This window comes from Corapipo altera, unplaced genomic scaffold (assembly GCF_003945725.1).
Source record: "Corapipo altera isolate COAL_440 unplaced genomic scaffold, ASM394572v1 2, whole genome shotgun sequence".
Classification (NCBI taxonomy): domain Eukaryota; kingdom Metazoa; phylum Chordata; class Aves; order Passeriformes; family Pipridae; genus Corapipo; species Corapipo altera.
In genome coordinates, this window is record NW_020884890.1 from 12,731,410 (window position 1) to 12,752,063 (window position 20,654).

Below are 20,654 nucleotides of genomic sequence, written 5' to 3' on the forward strand. Positions count from 1 at the left end.
TGGTTGTGAAACCCCTGATCTGCATAAGAACAGCCCAGGTGCAGAGGGGATGTGCAACCACCAGGGAGGATGACCAAGACAAAGGATCCTTTGACAGATAAGAAGCAGATCCTGTGAGGCAGGATAAGGCTTTTTATCATGTCAATGTCCTCCCTTACACAACTAAGTCAGGTGTAAATCTCCCCTCTGGGAGAGGTATCCTGACATTCACATTCACAGGTAGGCCTGAAGTATTCCTCTTGTCTGATAAGGCATCAGTGGCTCAGCTACACTGGTCTGGCATGACAAACAGTAGTTATGTCTTAAAACTGGTCATAAACCATCAAAGACTTCTGAAGCACCCCCAGACTCATTTTTAGGGCCTTCCACCAGAGGACTGCACAGGATCCACAGTATTCCAACAGACAGTGTAAAACTCCCCCTGCCTCAGGAGAGGTACCTGGACATTCCCACCTGAAACTGAAAGTATATTAACTGTGTGTTTCATGTGCTTCCTCCACCTCTGATGGATCAAGACTGTGACCATCACACACTAAATTGCAACAATCAAGTCTCATCACTGGATCCACAGGAGGTGATATTTTTTCCTATACATTATCTAATCCTTTCTTTTTCTTTCTTTTCCTTATATATTTTCTTAAGTGATATCTTAACACTTTTATATCTATAGATAATAACCAACACGGCTACATACCTTCTTTCCATTGAAACCAAATTGTTTTAAACTAAACTCACCATATATATAAATACATATAAACACCGGTCATTCAGTGTGTTCAATCTGCTCCCAAGGGATCTATTAACCTCAGTTACCCTCACCTTCAGGAAGAGTTGTAACAGATGTTTATTGGGGAGGTTAGAGATTTGCAAAGAGCCCCAAAAACCTGCCTCTTGTTCCCACTGATCTTGTACCGCTCTGGATTAGCTCATAATAGGAAATGATGTTGTAGCCAAAGACAGCCCTAGAAAATCATGTCACTTCCTCATCTCCAAGGGTCTGATTAAACTCAGAAATTATTTCTAAAGCTACTTCTGCATTTCCATCTAGAGTATTACTAATTTTGAATGTAAAAAAAAATATTCCAAAATGTTGCAATGCCACAATGATGAAATATTACTGAGATGTGGGTGGTTTTGTTCTGTAAATGAGTATGCGTTATTTATTTGTTTCAAGATCAAAATTCAACAATTGTATGTTGCATTTCTGCTCTGTGGGGTGAGATTGTCCCATGTAAAGTACTGGGTATGAGGGATGGACTTCCTTTTTCACACTGCACTTCTTAGACAAGATATTTCTCAAAGATATACTTTTGTTCAAGAAGGGCTCAGTGCTGGGTGGCCCGGTGAACGAGGTTATGGTGACCAGACTGGGTAACCACAGCACTCTCTTTCTGGTTTTAAGCTACAGAAGAGGATTTCCTGAGCACAAGGGACAGGACAGCTGAGAGAGGTAGTCCAGCACTGTGGCAAAATCCCAAGACCCATCTTCTGAGAAGGAACAACAGGAAGAAAAGAGAAGGACTCCTCAGTGGGGAACTTGACAGGGCCCATGCCCTGCAAAAGGCTTCCCAATGCAGTGTGCAAACCAGGGCGGTGGGCCAGGAGCCAGAGCAGCAGAAGCCATGAAGCATGCCCCAAACTTGCATGATCCATGGTGACAAAACGTGTGGAGCTCTTGTTTTGGGAATGAGATTCCTAAGGGCCTGGCTGTGCCCCTACCTGCCCTGGGTGTGTGGAAGGAGGAGGTGTATATGCTCTCCTGGCTAAAATACAGCAGGGTTTGGCTGGTGGATTGGTAGTGTTTCCACACCTGCCCTAGCTCTGCTCCTGCGCAGGATTAGCTCCGTGGCAAAACCCTCACTGATTTCAGCAATTGTTGCCTGAGCCCCTCTCTCCACGCGTCTGTGCTTCTCTGTCACATCCATCAATTAAGCAAAAGCCCCAGACATCTCCATGCTCATGCAATGTTTTAATTATAAAGTAGTTTGCTTCTGATTGACAATTACTCTGCCTGGGAATGGGCCTTCGAGATGTGGTGGGCTTTTGAGACCTGTCTGTCACTTTCATCAGCCTTGTCCCCTTCTCCATCTGGCTGCTGAAGTATGAGGTCTCGTAGGCTTTTCCATAACGTAAGAGCACTAAAAAAATTAAGAAGTGGATTGGGCTGGCCTTCGTTGAGGCTGTAGCTTTGGGTTTTTTCCCTTTCCCTCTTAGCTGTGAGTAGGAAATGTCATTACAGTTCCCAGGCTAACCCAATCACACTGTGGCACCTGGCTCTTCCTTCCAGATGTGCTGTAAGCAGAGAAAATAGATAGCGGTGGCACACAGACAACCTGCCACTGACCTGCGTCTCCTAAAGGCAGTGAGACTACCCTGGGGAGAACACTTTTTAGAAGCACAGTCCTCATTCCAGATACTGGGATCTACATGTGGTCTGAGGCGTCACAGTACGGGTCTCTACAGTGGGAAACCAGAGGGCAGGGCTGAGTGAGGGGAGCAGAGTGAGTCTTCTTGCTCTGAAAGCCCTGAGGCTAAAGAGCAGGGACAGAAATGCAGATGTGAAGAAACGTGGAAGTCTCTTCTGTATCCTGATATGGACTGTGCAGCTTTACAAGGCACCCTGGGGTCAGAGATGGGTGCAGGAACTTGGGCACTCTCTGTGGTCCTCCTCCTGGGGAGGGGGAAAGCCCCTGCCCTTTCTTGACCTCGGCTGCATCCAGTCCTGCATTTTGCCATCCCATGACATCCTGGCTGGTGACAAAAATTGCAGCTCAAAAATACCATGATGAATGGAAGTCATAGCGCAGTGTTGGCCTTATATGGTCAAAGGCCACCTGCCACCAGCAAGAATCACACACTGCTGTAAGTGGTCTTATCATAAGCTTTCTATGGCCAGTGATATATGGGTTGTGTAACATGTTCTCCCATGTAGATTGACCCTTCAGACCCCATTCTAGTCCCTCCCCACATCAGGAAGCATGTAGAAAAAGACCCTTTTCCTTTTCCAACTAGAAACTCCACGGGATTAGATTTTAGTATCCTGCACTTTGGTTTTCCTTAGTACAATCGCATCAGTAATAGTTTGTTGTTCAACAGTGAATACTGGCAAAGATCAAATATTCAGTGGCACGAAGATCAGGAACTGAGCACATTTTGCATGAAACTCTCCCTTCAGCAGTCTGTGGGGTTTTTTTGAGCAATTTGGATTCAGCCACTAGAGAGCAAACTTCTTCTTTTTATAAAATGGAAGTTTATATATTCCTTTAAGAAAGAATTGTACAGTTCTTCAGGCTAAAAAAACATAAAAATTGAAAGCAGCTAAGTTTACAGAAGGGAAAAGAAGCTTGCTTGCTTGCTTTTTTTGTCTGTCTTTCTCTCTCTCCCCCTCTCTTTCTCTCTCTCTCTCTTCATAAGCTGTGTTTTGGGAAGGGAGTGTGTTTTGTTGTAGTGAAGGCCTCTGTTAATGATTGCTGAAGCTCTCTTCCTTCATGTCAATCACCAGAGGTAATTGTTCAGGCTGACATTTGACAAGCTCTGGGAGGAGCATCTCAAAAGGAGGCCTTGGGACAGCAATAGGCACTACAGGAACCTGCAGAGCATACAATTGTGTAAGAGTTAGAGGGGAGATCTGCCAAGTACCATGATTATACCTATTAATACTGGAGGCTGCCTCTTTCTGCAGTAGTGCTGAGCAGCTGGACTCCCAAAACCATGTGGTTTAAGTGCCCTTGAGATTTTAATGGAAATAGGTTCAAGAAGTCAAATCTTTTCAGAGTGAAGTCTTGAGCCATAGGCTTTGATTTGCCCCTTGGTCTTTCACAGCTCAGATGCACCCTGCTCTGATGTTGGGACAGGTATGGAGATAAGTGGTTCTCAGGAGAAAAGTCCCAGGTGTGGACTGGGACTGTGCTTCATGTCCCGGGCTTGCCAGTGCAGGTAGCAGCAACAGCAGGGAACTGACTGTGAAGGACCAGGAATCAGAATGGGAAAAATCTCAGAAGTGGAAAAAGATGTACAGTGGTTGAGGGGACTTTATGATACAGACTTTACAGTTGTTATGTATATACACATTGTATGCTTCCCTAGAATTTGTATTTCCCGGGTATGTTCAGGCTTGTCCGCCCCCCCATGCTTTCCTGCGGATTGGCTGGAGAAGCTGCAGAGAGGGGACAGCCTCCATTCACCCCTTCTCTCCATGGTTCCTCCCACATTTCTCCCTCTTTTGCCCGTGTCCCTATCCTGGTTTGTCCCCCCGCTTGTCTGTCTCATGCTCCGCCCTGTGTTCTGGCACTTTCCCCTCCCGAGCTGATAAAAGACTGGGTGCACGCGTGAATAAAGCATTCTACCTGCCTCCCACCCTCGTGTCCTGGACTCGTGCTGTGCCAGGGTCCCCCCCCCTTTTTGGACCGCAGCAACTGACCTTCCTGGAAACCACCTCCAAATGGCCCAGAGCACAAGTGAAGCAAATTCTGGTTAAGACAAGATCTGGCAACCCCATCAGCACCTGATCAAAAGCAGCTCTTCCCAGGAAAAGGAAAGGGGATTTTGTGAAATACTTAGTGTTGCCATCAGTGTGTACATAGTGGGTTGTCTCCCTGCTGTTCTTTTTGAGCTGACCAGCCGTAGATACATGTGTGTTGCCTAATGTTCAGTGAGGTGGGCCCTTATGCTGAGTCACAGGAATGATATTAGGGCCCATGAACTGACGCGGACCTTTACAAAAGGGCCTTCCAATGGACTGTGGGTGGTATGTGATTTGACTACTAAGAAGACAAGTCCTACTATTTCATGTCCTATTGACATTATGAATTGCCCCTTGGGGTGATGTGGCCCAGATTTAATCGATTTAGTCCATTGTACCAACCTGGGAGCTAGTGTTTTAGAGTGAAAATGCTTTATTATCTTTGTGCTGCATTAGGCATGATGAAGTGGCTGTGAAATGAATTAGCTGTAGCCCTGCAGCATGCCGTGAAAGACTCTACAAGCCAGATGTTTTGCCAGCAAAGAGGGATCTTATGATTTTGGACTCAGTCAGAGCAGCTACAAGAGTCACAGTTGGAAAATCTCACCAAGTCAATCTGTTGCAATGTAAGTTTTTATATATTGCTGTGAAGCCACTGGTCTTGAGACCAAATGCATCTTGGGCAAGCGCTGTACAAAAGCAGGCAGCAGGTAATAAAATCCTTTCACTTCTGTCTTGGAAACATTGAGGTGTTAAGGAGTTAATGTGTCAGTTTAGAGAATGGTGTACCTCCATCCTCTGTGCCTTCAAGTGCTTGGATATGAACGACTTCACTGTAAGGTCACAGAGATCACAGAAGTACAAACTCTGAGAAGTGAGGGTATAAGCAGGATGGGAGTGTCCTGCGTAACCAGACATCCAAACCACCACAAAGGGTTGAGTATTGACCTGGCTGAACAGTGGTCAGAGCAGGTGTGCCATCTCCTCTGACCCTCTACTAATACCTGCTTTTGTCTCCTCTGTAAATAACTAATTTATTAGTTATTTACACTGTGTGAAGTGTAGCTTTGGGCAAGCTCAATTCACCAGAGAAGCTCCTAGCTGGTGCATACTCAGATTAAAAACAGCCACTGGACAAAGTAAACAGCTCCCAGGAATCACTGGCGGCAGCTGCACAGCTCATATCTTTGCTCTGTGTTTGACCCCACAGTGTAGTGTCAGTATGAATTCAGCCCTGGGCACGTTCAACCCGTTATACACTCTTACCTGCCCAGCTAGGTTTTAAAACTGTGTCAGACACAAAAGCTGATTATCAGCTTAAGCAGTGCTGTTTCTCCTCTTTGGCTGTAAACACTGGCCACAAGCAGGAGCAAAGCCATCACCTTGAACTTTCTCTAGAAGAGACTTCTGGATAGGAACTGTTTAGGCAATCAGCAGCTACTTCATTAATAGGTACATCAGTAGCTTCAGTGGAGCGCTCGGTACAGCTTCCATATAGGGCCAAGGATGTCCATGTCTTTTTAAAAAAATAAAGCCATGATGATTTTTGTGTCTGAAAACCCATCTTCTGTAAATGTTCATGTGTCTGCAATTAGATCCCATGAACTCTGAATGGGACGGCTTGCACACTTTCTCGCAACAACTTTCCTTAATGCCCCTCATAAGTGATTGTTTTCAAAAATACTCCCTACTTTTGAGTATCTGCTTGTATTTTCTGTATCCTCTTTGGACAGGCTGCCTTGCTATTACCATGCTGCAGTTGCTGAGATCTCCATCTGCAGCATGTGTTGGTGTTGGACCACCCTGGCACCTGCATTTTGTACCTCCAATGAGTCAGAACCAGGGTTGGGAAGGAAATGCTTGTCTGGCGCCATGGGGGAAGAACCATGCTGGTAAACTGTGGTTGGCAGTGCATCTTCCTGTGAACTCTGGGTGACCTTAAACTATGGCTTCCCTACTCTGGGCCCTGAGCTAAAACACTTGTATGTATTTATCTTCTCTTTTTTGGTTTGGAAATTCTTTGTATGGGGAAATTTTGTATGGAAAAATTAAGGAAATTTCTTTCTGAATCCTATGGAAAAATATTTTGCCAAGTACTGTGTTGTGCCCACTGACCAGAATTTCATTCTTGGTTTCTTTTTACTCCAAGGAACTCTTTTTGCCTTCCTTCTTTATACCTCTTCTCTTTTCATGCAAGAAGTGTATCAATTTTCTTAACTTTTCTCTCTGTCTCTCTGCCTAAAATTAGATGACTGCTTTCCTTATCTCTAATCACCTCTATAGTGCTATTCTTTTCCATTTTTTCTTTTTTTTTGTTTGTCTCTGTGCTTTCTTTCTAGAAAACATGGCTTGCAATGAATGTTTTACTAATGGTGGAAAGGAAGATAGGACAAAATAAAAACTGGACTCTGTCTTACTTTCTTTACTCTTCACATTCCAGAAATGCTCAGTTATTTGTCCTTGTGAATCTCTTCCAAGGCCTTATATTTATTTCTTGCCTCCACATTAGAATTAGAATCTCTGGTTTGAGGAGATTAAAAGCAACATGCCACTGCCATCTGATGTGCTCAGGTCAGTCTGGGGTCTGCAGCAGGGTGCTCTGCATGTGGATAGTCTAATGACATTTGGTGTCCTTTGCTGCTTCAGAGGGGTAAGGCTGCTTGTACGTGACCTCGAGCCTTGCTTAGCAATTCCCTTGTGTGGTTTTGGGCTTAAACTGGCAATTAATGCTGTTCTTCTTTCAATGCGTCAGCGTGATTGTCATGCAGAGAACACTGCTGTCTTGGAGTGGTCCCAGACCTAGCCTGGGGGGAGCAGAGGGGGGAGAAGGAAGAAGGAAACGTGGGGTGCTGAGGGTGAGGGAGCGAGGCCAATCACCTCTGGCATTATGAAACTTATGCCCTATAAAATACTGCAATTATATTGTTTTCTAAATCCAGTGGGAACCGTTGTTTTTCAAGCAATAAATATCCTCCTGCAGCATTGGCAGCTGTAATATGGCAGTTCTGACAACCTGATAGTGAAATTCATTCCGGTAACATGAAATGAGACTGATGCTGGTGACTTTCCATTAGCCAAGCTGAGAGAAACAGTCAAAAAGGTAAATAAATTGAATGTTCAAATTTGCTTTCCCTTTTAATAATCTCTTTACAAGGGATAAAGCCCAAGACCTTCACTAGCAATATCTTTTTGATAGCATTGTGATAATGCAGCCTTGAAAGATGCAGAAGGAACCACTAATGACTGATAGACCCAAACCAATAATTTTTGTTAAGATTGATGCTCATTTTTTTTGTAGTTCAAATATTTCAAGACAAGATGATGCAGACAATCATTCATCCTTTGAACACTGACAATATTTCCTTTTCCCATCTCTCAGCTGTTTTGGTCTGGGTTATGCAGCATATTCTATTGATATTCCTCTAGCAGAAATTCAAATGAATAGCAAATACATAATAATGAAATATAACAGAATGACATGATTAAACTGAGGTTCTATCGAAGCAAAGCCTTACTCAGCTCTCAGCAGCACTACAGTTAAATGCTTCTAGGAACAAATAGGAATGAATGCCCAGAGCATTTGACTGTAAAATGCTGCGCTTAAGCCACATGCACTACTGTGCTGTTATTATTAAACCACTTTGTTATGGAAACATATTTAAAGATTGATCTGTCATTGGTTGAATGACAAGATCAATAAGCTAGGTTTTCATATTTATGGAGAATTTTCCTTGTGCAAGATATCCCTAGTTTGCTGCAACCCTGGACCTTCAGGTAAATCAGTCAGGTCTGGGAGTACAAACAAGCCAATTAACTTATGTTAGACCAGATAATAAAATTGCGATACAAATGTACCTGACTCCCTAAGGTGATGGTGTTGATATCTAGCATTCCTTGGGAAAACCCTTACCACGGTGCAGGTGTTGCAAACCCAGGTGGATCTCACATGTCCTGTTTTTCTTATGGGCTGTACACACTCAGAGCTCTTGGCCGTCATCATTGCAGATCCCAACCTGGACTCTGACACCAGAAGCAAGGGTGAACCTAGAGGAATATAATCTCATATTATCTAGTTAAAAGGGATGTATTTTGCTTTCCAAACCATTTTTCTCTAGGCTTGAACTCCAGCTGAGTTCTATTGTTCCAGGGACGTTTGTGAAATATATCTGTAGTTCTCACACTAAATCTTAGTTGACAGGCTATGTGGTGAAGTAGTTGATCCCAAATTAAACCTTTGAGGTTTGTTCCTTTGTGTCCTACAATTTAGAGGCCACAATTGAATTCAAGATGTGCTTAAATGAGAATAAAGTTTGCAGTAAAACCTACCCTACTGCAAGAACCTTGCATATACTTATGTAATTATTAGCCCATTACCAGAGATGTTAGCACAGACATAATGAAAAGTTTTGTTTTATTTTCCTGCCAGCCCATGTGTATGTCTTAACTGTGTATTGAAGATACTCTTAGAATCCTCTCTTTCACGTAAATATACTCATTGACTAGTAAATATTAACGCTGCACCCTGACTCCAGCTGTGAGAAGATTTTATTGTTGTGTTAGAGCTTTTGATTAGCCTCCAAAAGGTTTTGCAGCATCTACTCTATTTATCTGAAACATACAGAACTGCTGCAAGCAAAGCTTGCTACAAAGAAAATCATGCACTTTCTTTCATTGTTTTTAATTTAGTCTGTGCAAGTGGAATTATTTCTGCCTGTTAAATGCTTTGGAGTCACTCTCTATGAAATTCCAGAGACAGAGAAGGAGCTGCCTTGTACTTTTTAGTTCTAGTTTTCAGCAGACAGTGCTGAAGTAAAAGAAACATATGTTACGTCTTCCTGTTATTCTCCCTAATTGTCACGGCAATTTACCCACAAGCTGACATGATAGCCATGGAGGTAAATGGAGCAAAACCTTTTGCATAACTCTGGGCTCTGGGAAATTGTGGAGGCAGATGGAAGGGGGAGTTCAGTGTCTGCTGGGCTGCGCTGCGGGGGCTCTCCCCCATAAGATCAGCTGATGAGCTTTATGGCCTATCTTGACCTCCCTTCATCCAGCTGAAGGAACAAAATCCTCCTCAGCTGTCCCTGCCATATCCCTTACAGCAGGGTACCTCACTGCTGCAGAGTTACCCGAGCCGCTGCTGCTGAATGTCTCCCCAGCTGCTGAACTGGTGACTGCGGGACCAGTGTCCATGCTGTTCAGGGACCCTGGTGCCCATGCCCGTGCCAATGTGGCTTTTGATGGTGAGAGGCATGTTCTGTGGCTCTCAATTTTTACAAGAAGAAGGTTGTTCTGAGTGCCTGCATCATAAAAAGCGGGGAAACTGTGCTATATCTCTCCTGGCTCTGAAGGGGCTTTCTGGAGAAATGAGCAGCAATGACGTGTTAATCATCTCCACTCCCTCACCCAGGTCACTGCAGTCAAAATACTGTGCTAGTGCGAGCTCCGGTCTGTGCTTCTTCACAGACAACCTCAGAAGAAAGGGTTTTGCAAGGAGGTGTGTCTTTGAGTTGAGACAAGCCCAGTTAATCTTGTAGGAATGATATGCCTTTTACCCTGTGATTTGATTTTAAAACCTGAATTAAATGTGCCCTTTAGGCACCAACTTCTGAGCTGGGAAGCTGGATGCTCTCCTCTGTCAGTGGAACATCTGGGACCATTAGGAGTGTCTGCTCCACAGTGAGCTCAATCCAAGTCAGATGAGGTACACACTTAGCCTCCAGCTTCTCCTGAAACTAATGGTGAGGGCTTGTGTCTGTGAAAAACCCAAACCATCACACCCTAGTAGAAAGGAGCTAACTGCTTTTATTTACTGGTGACTAGGTTTGAATTTGAGCCAGTTGCTGGACCTGAATTGTTATTCCCCAGTGTCTGGTAATCCTCTCTAACCTGCTGGATGCTAATTTTCAACATACAGGCTTTTTGGGGGCAGTACTTTTCAAAACTTGATGCATTGGTGATGCTGAGTTCTGATAGTAAGTCAGTTCTCACGTGGAGGTCACCAGAATCTCTAGCCTTCTTTACATAAACTTTGAATATAAAACCACAGTAACTTTTCATGCTGAAGAATAAGTCTTTCATGCCAAAGAATAAGTGTTGCTTCTATTATGCAGAAATTACCACATTTTCAGCTGATCTTTTAAGTGGTTCCTATTAAAATTATTAGGACTGTAGAATCTTCAATAATATTTTTAAATACAGCCCAACTTCACAGTAATAAACTCAGCTTTTAACAGTCCTCATTTATAACAACTCCAACAGCAAGAACTAATTTTTGCTTTCATAATGAGGCCTATTAACAGGACTGTTGACACAGAGCTGACCTGGATTCAACAGTCATATGACTTTTTTGTTATTTTGAAGGCACATTGTGTTTAGCAAGTAAACATACAGCTTTCCCTCTTGTCCTTGCCTCTACTTGTCTCTTTAAAGGTTGTTTGAAGGTTGTTAAATGGAAAGCACAGAAGTAAAATGCAGTGATGTTCTATGCAAATAGCAGGTTTCTTCTTTATTCTGATGCAGCTAATTGCTGAACCCCGGCTACAATGTGTACTTTCACAACGGGAACATTTATCCTGTTCCCACTGGGATTTGTTATGGTGAGAATACACCACTTCAGCTTTTAATATGGGCAAAGGACACGATTATTTTAATATGTTGACATCATTTATCATTACACATGCCTTCTGGCTGTAGGTTGCAGAGCTGTAAGATGATGTCTCCTGAAAGCAGCGGTGAAACTCTGATTGCTTCCCACAGAACAAAGTGGGTGAACAGTTCCCACCAAGCTTCCTGCACCAGAACTGGTGGTGTCCCCTCCTTGCTGGGCCCCATACAGGATCATGGGAGCAGATCAGCATGGTGTCTCTGCTTGTGACCTGCTCCTGGCTCCTGACTTGGCTGGCGGCTGCAGGACCAAATTGGTGCTCCTAGCCCAGGCATCTCCCTGACACCAGGCAGTTCTGCCTACACAGGTATCCTTCACTGAGCACCCAGCATCTTGCAGAGATGAGCTTTGCACGTACCTCCTTTCTGCTGAAAGGGACATCTCATCCAGGAGAAGTTAAGTTTAGTCCTATTGCCCTCTTGTGGCTGCCCAAAAGAGGCTACAACACTGCAGCTCGATAAAGGCTACAACTGTCACTGTCTCGCATTTGCAGAAGTGGTACCTGCCCATTCAAGTTGACATAACTTTCCTATAACTTAAAAACACAGTATTGGTTCCCTAGGAACTGCTACATAAGGTAAGGTGGAGCACCAGTCAGGAAATCGTGACATTTCTGAAAGGGATTTAGGGGTGCCATTGCTGTGATAGCAGAAGACCAGGCCCAAGGATGTCTTGGGCCAAGCCTTCCTTCCCTTCTCCTCCCTCATGGTCACACTTGCCTTGTGGCTATTTTTCAGCCACATGAAAATGGGAAAAATGGCTTGTTAGAGTTCTCCAGGTTTCTTATATCTAAATATGACTATGAAAATTGTCCTGGTAGCACTGGCAAGACACTTTTCCTTGCAGTCTGACCTGAAATGACCTAATACATTAAAAATAAGACATATAGTGGAGGTGCTTCTGTTGTTGTAGGACATGATGTGCACAAGGTGAGGGGATCATCATTGAAGGATTTCACCAAAAACAAGGGCTAGACTTAAAAAAAAAAAAGAAAGAAAAAACTAGGAGGAAAGATCACACACACACACACACAAACAACCCCAAAAGAAAAAAAAGACCACTGTAACTGTCCCAAAGTCTTAATACCTTTCCATCCGTGCATGTGAATGTCCTGGGTTCAGTCACATCTGAGCTGCTTTGTCTTTCTCCTTCCATCAGGCTGGCAGCATGCGAGCAGCCTGCACACCTTGCTAGTCCTGCTGCTGGTGTTTATGCCTACAAATAGCTTGAAAATTTACTGAGATTCCTAAAAGGACCAACAATAAAAATCAAAGCCTGCTTGCATGCAAGTTAAATCTTCTGATAAAAAGTGGTAATGTTATTTGGTTTTGGGCAAACAGGGCAATAAAAGCCAAGATGTTAAATGAAAATCTACCTGCTGTATATTGGCCTTGACACGGTGTTTTTACTCAACATACCCTGCACTTAATGGAAAATCTTGGCAAACAGTTTGAGTCAGGACTATAATATTCATAAAACAACTGTTGCTTTCAGTGTGATTTTCCCCAGTGAAAGTCATGCAAGAATGAAAAAAGGAAGATTCAGTAACAGTGTAATAGCGTCACATAAAGACCACCCCCGGGAAGCCATCTGAAGTTTTAATGTTTTAAAATGAGTACTGAATTCACTTATCTTTGATAAAGCATGGATTTCCTTTTTCTGCTCCCAGGTGCCAATGTGCTCGTGCACAGAAGGGCCAGAACAGACACCATTTGCAATTCAAGTACCTTTTGACCCCAGATGAGACTGTTTCATAACCACTTCCCTGCTATTATTTAGCCTTGATTAACAATGAGAATTGTCCCTCCAGTCCTGACATTTGCTAGTGGCTACCATAGACCTGACTCTAAGATCTCGCTAATGCAAACATCAGCTCTCCTCAAGGCAGCAGAGGCACAGATTGACATGAAATCACTGAAATGACACCAAATCAGACTGGACTGCAAAAGGGACTGATGTAGTTGGCCATCACATAGTTCTGGTCTCATTTGCTGAAGTAAGGAATTAAAATCTTTGGATTTTGCTTATAAAATCATCACCACGGGGGGACAAGAGAACTTCTTTCCTCAAGGACTTGCCACAGTTATGTTTGTATGCAAAACATGGGCTGCTAGCAGGGACAGACATGATGTATGGGAGCTGTTAGATTGTTCTTTGCATGCAGCAGACTTTCAAGTGGGTTTGTTTCTTTTTCAGGACAGAGCTGCCAAGCTTGTCCCTGGGCTAGGCTTCCCCCCTAGGCCCTGACAGTCGGCAGCATCCCAGACCCACCTCACGGTTCCTGGGCTCTTATTCTTCTTTTCAACTTGACATTTGACTGTTAACAGCAGCAGGTAGTACAGGACATGCCATATATTTAGTTTCTGGAGAAATTAACTATTTTACATCGATAGCCCCACCATCTTCTTGCTCTGTTGCCTGCCACTGATGTTCCCTCGGATCTCCGGACACTGACCCAACCTTTGCTTGACTCTGGTGTCCATCTGTACCCAATCCCATACAGCATATAAATTTGTAACTCTTTTGACCCCAGCACCCCTTTTCTGAAGGCACAGGACCAGTTAAGCTCTCTGAATCACACCTCACAACATTTATTTCCATTCATTATCAGGGACAGGAAAAAGGCAGTTATAAAAAAGAGTTGCATTGCATTGTCTGCCCCCAGCTGAGGATGCTCAATATTTCTCTACTGTTACATCTCAGACATAACCAGTATTGTCAAAGGATTGCCAGGATCAGATGAGGCAAGTTGCCATATCCTGAGGAATCTTTTGTTACGAGTTTTTCTTTCTTCACCCAGAAGTTTCAAATGCAGCAGGAAAAGTTTGAACTTGTTGTCTTTCTCAAAGACAGACATTTTCTACTTGCCATCCAAAGTAAGAACTGCAAAGGTTTTAACTTGAATTTGAGAAAAACACAGAGCTGAATCGCTGAAGTTAAAAAATAGCTGGACATTTATTTTCAAGGAAAAGTTATGTAATATTGAACTTATAAAAGGATAATTTCAAACTTAAAAAAGGGAGTCCAGGACTTCTCCAAGCATGCCTGCAGCATCAGATGATGTGGAAAGGAAACAACTGCTGTTTTCTGCAGCAGTGGCTTGTATCTGTGTATGGATTAGTAGCATAGTTTTCAGTATGAGATCTACATGACACAAAGAGTATTTAGTGAGGATTCAGAGGCCACCATGGGTGAAAAGATCACTGACAAAGAATCCAAAGTTTCCATTAATATTTTATAATCCCTGCTTTTAGCATAGTGGCTGTGTCTTCTTTGGATTTGTGCAGTCCCTAACACAATGGGATCTTGTTCCTCCTTGTCACACTTTTTCTTGTTCATGGCTGGTATTTTTTTCAATAAAAAATAACCACAGAAAATGGAAATGTCTAATAAAAAAGTGACATTTCTAGTGATTTCCACCTGTGCATGGAGACTTTCAGCAGTGCCTAGCATCCTCAGTTGGTGGAGTTTGATGGATATTCTCCCGCTGGCTTCACAAGAGGCAAAGGGAGGCTATTCAGTTAGCCCCAAAGTCTCTCATTTCCACAGGGACTGGGGGGACCTCAGAAGGATATGTCCTCCCCAGAAGACTCCACCAGGCCCTAGCTTTCACTAACCTTGTATGTACACAGAGAGGGGAGAGGGCGCTGGGTCACCTCTGGCTCTCATTCTTTCTTCGTGCCCATGACATGCTGAAAAGAACAAAGGCATCTCCCTCTCTCTCCAGATGTGTTTTTCTACTTCAACATCCAAGAAATAGACTTGCAAAGTGTACAGGAAAGTGACCCCAGCCTCGTGCTTGGATGAATCTGATGTCAGAGATAGATTTTGCAACCTCAGTGACCCTGGTAGCCCAAGCTGGTACTAATCCACACCAAACACCGTGTGCGAGGCACAGATGCATTTCAGGATACACTTGGAGCTCTGAGCCAGCAAACCTTTCCGTGTTGCATATGTTGCATGCTCATGCTTCTCCTGGTGCTGCTGCAGAGCCAGGCTGTGACTCTGTGGCCCCATCCCAAAGAAAGCAAGAGATGTGCTTTCCTTCATCCACTCTGCCTGATTATTGCTGGGGGATCCCTGCCTTGGTCTGTGCTGGCAACCTTCTGATTTTTGTGTTGTAAGAGGGCTGGGAGCCTGATGGGGGAGGTTAACCTAAGCTATAAGCTCATTTTGGCTGAGTTGCTCTAGAATATTAATGTGTTAAGGTCAGAATATTATTATTGTCAGCTTTGCAAGTGTGCTGCTTGTAATTCATGATGAATACACTGAAGAACAGCACCATTTCAGTGCCATGGCAGAGCCATTTTCTACTAGAAATATTTCATTTTCTGGCTGTACTACTTCTACACGGAACGTGAAGCATTTTCTGACTGGGAATGTGTATTGTCCTTCCATTCTCATGAAGGGCACATGAGCATTGAAAATATCTGAATTGTTTGCATTTCATACATTTCATAGCCCCAATAACATCTCCTTTTTGTCGTTTTTTTTTGAGAAGAAAAAGTGTGTTTTGGTTAATGTGGGCATGAATAATACCTTTTTCACAGTTATATTTGCTGCTTCTGTTTAATTTCTCTGAGATGACTAATTGTTTTAGGAGCTGCATTCCCAGAGCAAAACAAACAAATATACAAACAAACAGCCCCCCTCTGTTTTACTCCCCAAAGCTTAAACCAGCCCAAATGAGGACAAAATAGATTTTGCCCTCTAAAACTGAGAATTTTCTCTTCCATCAGACTTTATGCTTGAAACAGATAAGGTTTTCTTTGCATTACCAATTATGGAATTATCTCTTTTTGGACAGATTTGAATCAACCATCACCCTAAGCCAAGATTATAGACGCAGGTAGAAAGACTGGATATAAGTTCAAGAAAGTACAAATTCTAGTGCACGGAGCTGTTTATGAATTCAGACTTTATAAATTAGAAACAAAATCTCTCCCAGGATCCAGCAGTCTCCAGTGAAAATGGAAAATGGAAAATTAAAATTTTGTCTGTCTACAAGTTCTCTTTCCTTTTGGCATTACTATAAGGCAAAGCAGACTAACAAAAATATTTTGTTTTCTAAGGCTGTGTAAGCTATTACGTAGGTATCTGTTTTGGTAGCAGGACACATATTCATTATGATGCAGAGGGCTGTCTCCCTAAAGTATTTCTCTTTAGTCCATAGAGCCTAGCATTTCCTTTGCTGTGGTGTTGACCCAGCTTCCTAAATTTATTTTCTGTTCTCTGCTGTGTTTTACAGACACTGTGGCTCAGAGAGATGCTATTGCAACATGATCAGTCTGCAGCAGGTAGTGGAGTTCCAGGGGGATAGCAGATAATGGAGCAGGGCATTGTCCCAGAGCGGGCAGAGGAGCTACCTGCCTACCTGGCATAACCCTCACATGGCAATAAGCCACAAGTGGTGTGGTGGGAGTGTCAACACATGGACAAGAGAAGGACCCACTCAAAGATTTTTGGCTCTGTCATGTTCCTACCTGAGAATTGATGCCAGGGCAACATGGAGAACCAGTGGCAGTGTAGTCAAGCTGGGATTTACCTGACAGAACTCACTTTTGCCACCTAAAAATGGGCTATCCTGTTGTCACTGGAGGGAGGCAGGTAACCTACAGAGGAGGGTCCAACACACTAGGCTCAAGCCCCTCACCTGTGTCACAACTGTATTGGAGTACCTAGCTCTCTACTGTTCGCAGAGGGGCCAGTGACAGTGAGGCACCCCAATTTTAGACAGACAGACTTAGAAGAAATTAATTCTGACATGGTGATGAAACTGCTTTAATGTCAACCATGCTGCTATTTTGGAATAAAACCTTCAGATTTCTGGGACTTTATATGCTAGGAAGCAACAGGATTAGAGGGTTTGTGGCCCAGTTAAATAATCTGCATAATTCTCTTTGTTTTATTCCATTTCCCTCTGAGTTTTTGTTGCAAGTCAGTGACAACCATTTCCCAAATGCTTTCAATAAGGAAGTAACTGATGCTGAACCTCATCAGCCTGCTGCAAATACATTGATATTCATGCAGTGACTTCAGAGCCACCGCCACATTCCTGAGGAGGAAGCAGACACTTCTGCAAGAGTTGTTTCTGCAGCAGCCCATCTAGGGACCTATCTTGGGAACCAGGACAAGCTAAAAAAAATGTGAAGGCACTGTTGCGAAAAGCTTTGTTTTGTGCAGTTGAGTTGTGCTCTCTTACTTGTGTGCCCCTTCTTTTTGTACCCTGGAAGGATTTGGACTTTCTCAAAAGAAGTGTTTCACAGTGGTGCTGAAAGGGGATTGTTGGGGTGAATTAACTAATGTGAATATTACTGGTGGTGAAAAATCACTGGCAGTGAAAAACCACTGGCAGTAGGGTATCAGCTACTTTCTGAAATGGGCAATGCAACTTTTGTATTCATGGACTTCAGTGCTTTTCCATTGCTCTGTTCATTTTGAGGAGCCCATTTACTCTTCCAGAGAATTAAATTGAGAGGCAATATGGGTTTCTTTCACCATACCCTGAGCAGCTGAATGACCAGAAGAAAGAAAGGTGTATGGAGGCTGATGAGGGTTGTCAGCCTAACGCAGCAGCTTCCTGCACGTTTTGCTATCTAAAAGCAAGGAGTGAGGGTCCTTTGCCAAAGGATGGAGAAGGCATATGGAGAAAAAAATGTATCTAGGATATAGTTCCTGGTCTAAAAGCACAGTGGTCCTAGTCAGAAGCCACATTTCAGCAAGGTGCTGAGCTGGTTTTATGTTAAACGTGAGTCATCGTAACTTCCCATAAACTAGGGTATAACTGCAATAGCATGAAGCTTGCTTCATACTTTGTGGAAGATAATTAATCATCCTTAATTGTTGGATAAGCAGAACTATGAGGACAATGTCATTTAGCTCCTGGTATGTAGAACTAAATACGTAAAGTTTAAACATGTGAGATGTAAAAATGTTGGACAAACCCAGAGCTGGGCAAAGCTACAAAAAGTAATTTAAGGTGTGTAGGGAAGTGTGTGTTTCCACAGAAAGCCTGCTGTGATTATCTTCAAGACTTTCTCAATGCTAGGGAAGGGAGTGGCTCTACATTTGCCCAAGGTATGCTGGTGACTGAGTTAATGTGGTTTCCTCTTTTTTTGGGAGAGAGGGAGGGAGGGAGAAATTACTGTGCAGTAGTATGCACAGTCTATAAGAACATTTGCTTTTTATTTTCTTCATGAAGAATATGTCCAAAGCTACATCAGTAACAGAGGCAGGGAGGTTCACTTGTAGGTTGTAGGCTGGTCATGAAAAAGCTGTGCTAATCTTCTTACAACCCAACCAGAACATTTTAATACTTCAGTGGCTTCGCTCTGAAAATGTGAACTTCGGTTTTCCCTTTCCAAGAAGCTCACTTGTACCCTGGCTAGTATTCAGGGGAATTCTTAAAATTTCTACATGTGAAAAATTTTGTTGTCTCCAGAAAGGAAGAGTCTCTTGGTTTTCATCAGGGAAGCAAGCAACAAGAGAAGAATTCCCATGGCTTTTCAGACAGGAGCCATGGCTAAGGTCTGGCTCTGCTCTACTTGTGGCACAGGGAGTGTAAAAGACAGCCAAAAAGCACAAAAAACAGAACAACACAGCACACTAATGATCAGGCTGTATGATGCCAGCCACTGGCATAGCCCTGTGTGAAAGCAGGAGACCACTGGGGGTGCAGAGGCTGTTTCTCAAGGATATTCATCCTTTTCTAGTGTGCGTGAGGATGCACTATCTGCCTATCTAAGTTGTTTGCAGATTAAAGAACTGTAAAATGGAAGGTGATTCTTGATAAAAGTGATAAACAAGTGCAAGTCTAACATGATAGACCACATATCAGCCTGCAACAGATATTCAGCATAGGCAAGCCTTAGGTCAGAGACAGTGAGTAGAGCAGCACCACAGCTAACCAAGCACTAGTGATAATGGAAGATGAAGTTTTCACATATGTAAATCTCCAGAAATACTAAACGAGGAGCCTGGAAAAATCTACAGATTTGTGAATATTATTATCTGTGAACTTTAATTACACTGACATTTAGAATGAACAGAAATGGCACTTTAATTGCACTGTAGCCACACTTTTATTACATACATTTAAATACATTAGAAAGTAGTTAGATCTGTACTATACTGTATAGGACCAGTTCAGGCAGTTAGACATTAAAAACAGGGAAAATAAAGGAGATTTCAGAGCTGCAGCTCACCTAGGGAGAACTGGTTCAATAGTTCTTTCTCAGTATCCTAGAGGAGCAAAAAGAAATCTTCTCCCAGCTTTTTGAAATTCTTCAAGGAGCTCTAGGGCACTGGATTCTAAAGTCTGCTTGGATGAAACTGCTTGTGGGCTTTAGACAGATGACCTTTTCTGTGATGCCATCATCAAAATTGGCAGAGTTTCTTCAAGTACAGCTTTGCATATCCCTGCATAATTATGGCCATTGGTGTAGGAAGGAGCTCTATCCTTAGAGCCAATGGACTGGATGATATGTGTGGCACTTCATATCCAGTTTGAGAGGACTGTTTTGAACTTCCAGATCTGAGGATCCACTCTCTGTGAGGCTATGGTAGAAACTAGACTCCTGCTGCACTTCCAGTTTTTTGTCAAGAATGCTGACATAGAGGGTCTGACATTGCACTTCTTCTTTGCAAACCTTATTCCTGTTTGTGGGAAGTTGTTAGCAAGGAATTAAAAAAAAGCTCTGCTCTTTGATGAACACTTAGAAGTTATGTTCTGTTAGTGGTCCAGGCACTGAAGAACTTTATTAAATTCTCTAGTTTTTAACTGACTCTGGGCAAGCAACTCCACCTCAGTAGTCTCTACTCAACTGTGCAGCATTAATGATTTCAGAACAGAGCTCTCAGCTTGGCTCTTCAACTGTAGAGTCATACTGGTCCTTAATTCATAAGCATTATTTGTGATCAGACATGCTGGCAAGATGGACTACATCAGAAGAATTCCTTGCTTAAAACTTTCAGAAACCACTGTTTTGTGCAGCTTTTGTGCTACAGGCTAAGACTTTAAAAGTTTGAAATGCGTTATTGCAGACTCCTCTGGGGACAGCAGCATTTGGTTCCTTGTCCAACATATTTGTCTGGTGCCTCGAATGCACAAACCTGAATTCTGCCCTCGTGAAAGTAGAACATTTGACAGTAGTAGAAATGTCACCACTCCTTTCATTGAGTAAGCAATCACGCTGACACTGCAGATCTTAGGCACTGTTATGCATATGGTGTCATATGACACCTTGCAGGTCAGAAGGTATCTGAAAGAAGTGCATTGCTGGCTTCTGAGAAAAATGAATTGTCAATTTAATTTTAACTTGGGAAATATTTATATAGGAGACATTTTTAAAAGATCCCATCCTTGGATGTTTTTTCTGTGTCATGATTCACTGCTTACTTATGCGAGGGTTGTTGTTATGCCCTGCTGGTATTTTTTTTTCAAGATCCCTTTTCAGGGGGTTAATTTTGAGAGTCCCGGTTTCAAAAACACACTCCCTCATCCCACAGGTGTGACCGGCATTCTTC

General features: G+C 43.0%; 2 long non-coding RNA genes across 2 annotated transcripts in view; both read left to right on the plus strand.

Moving 5' to 3' along the window:
- Positions 1-20,654, plus strand: part of LOC113947913 — a 57,696-nt gene that overhangs the window by 16,138 nt on the left and 20,904 nt on the right. The gene's annotated exons all lie outside the window — the stretch shown is intronic.
- On the plus strand, positions 2,471-5,082 carry LOC113947912. The gene is made up of 3 exons (XR_003527918.1): positions 2,471-2,583; positions 3,503-3,608; positions 4,919-5,082. It is a non-coding gene; the product is annotated as an uncharacterized LOC113947912 (long non-coding RNA).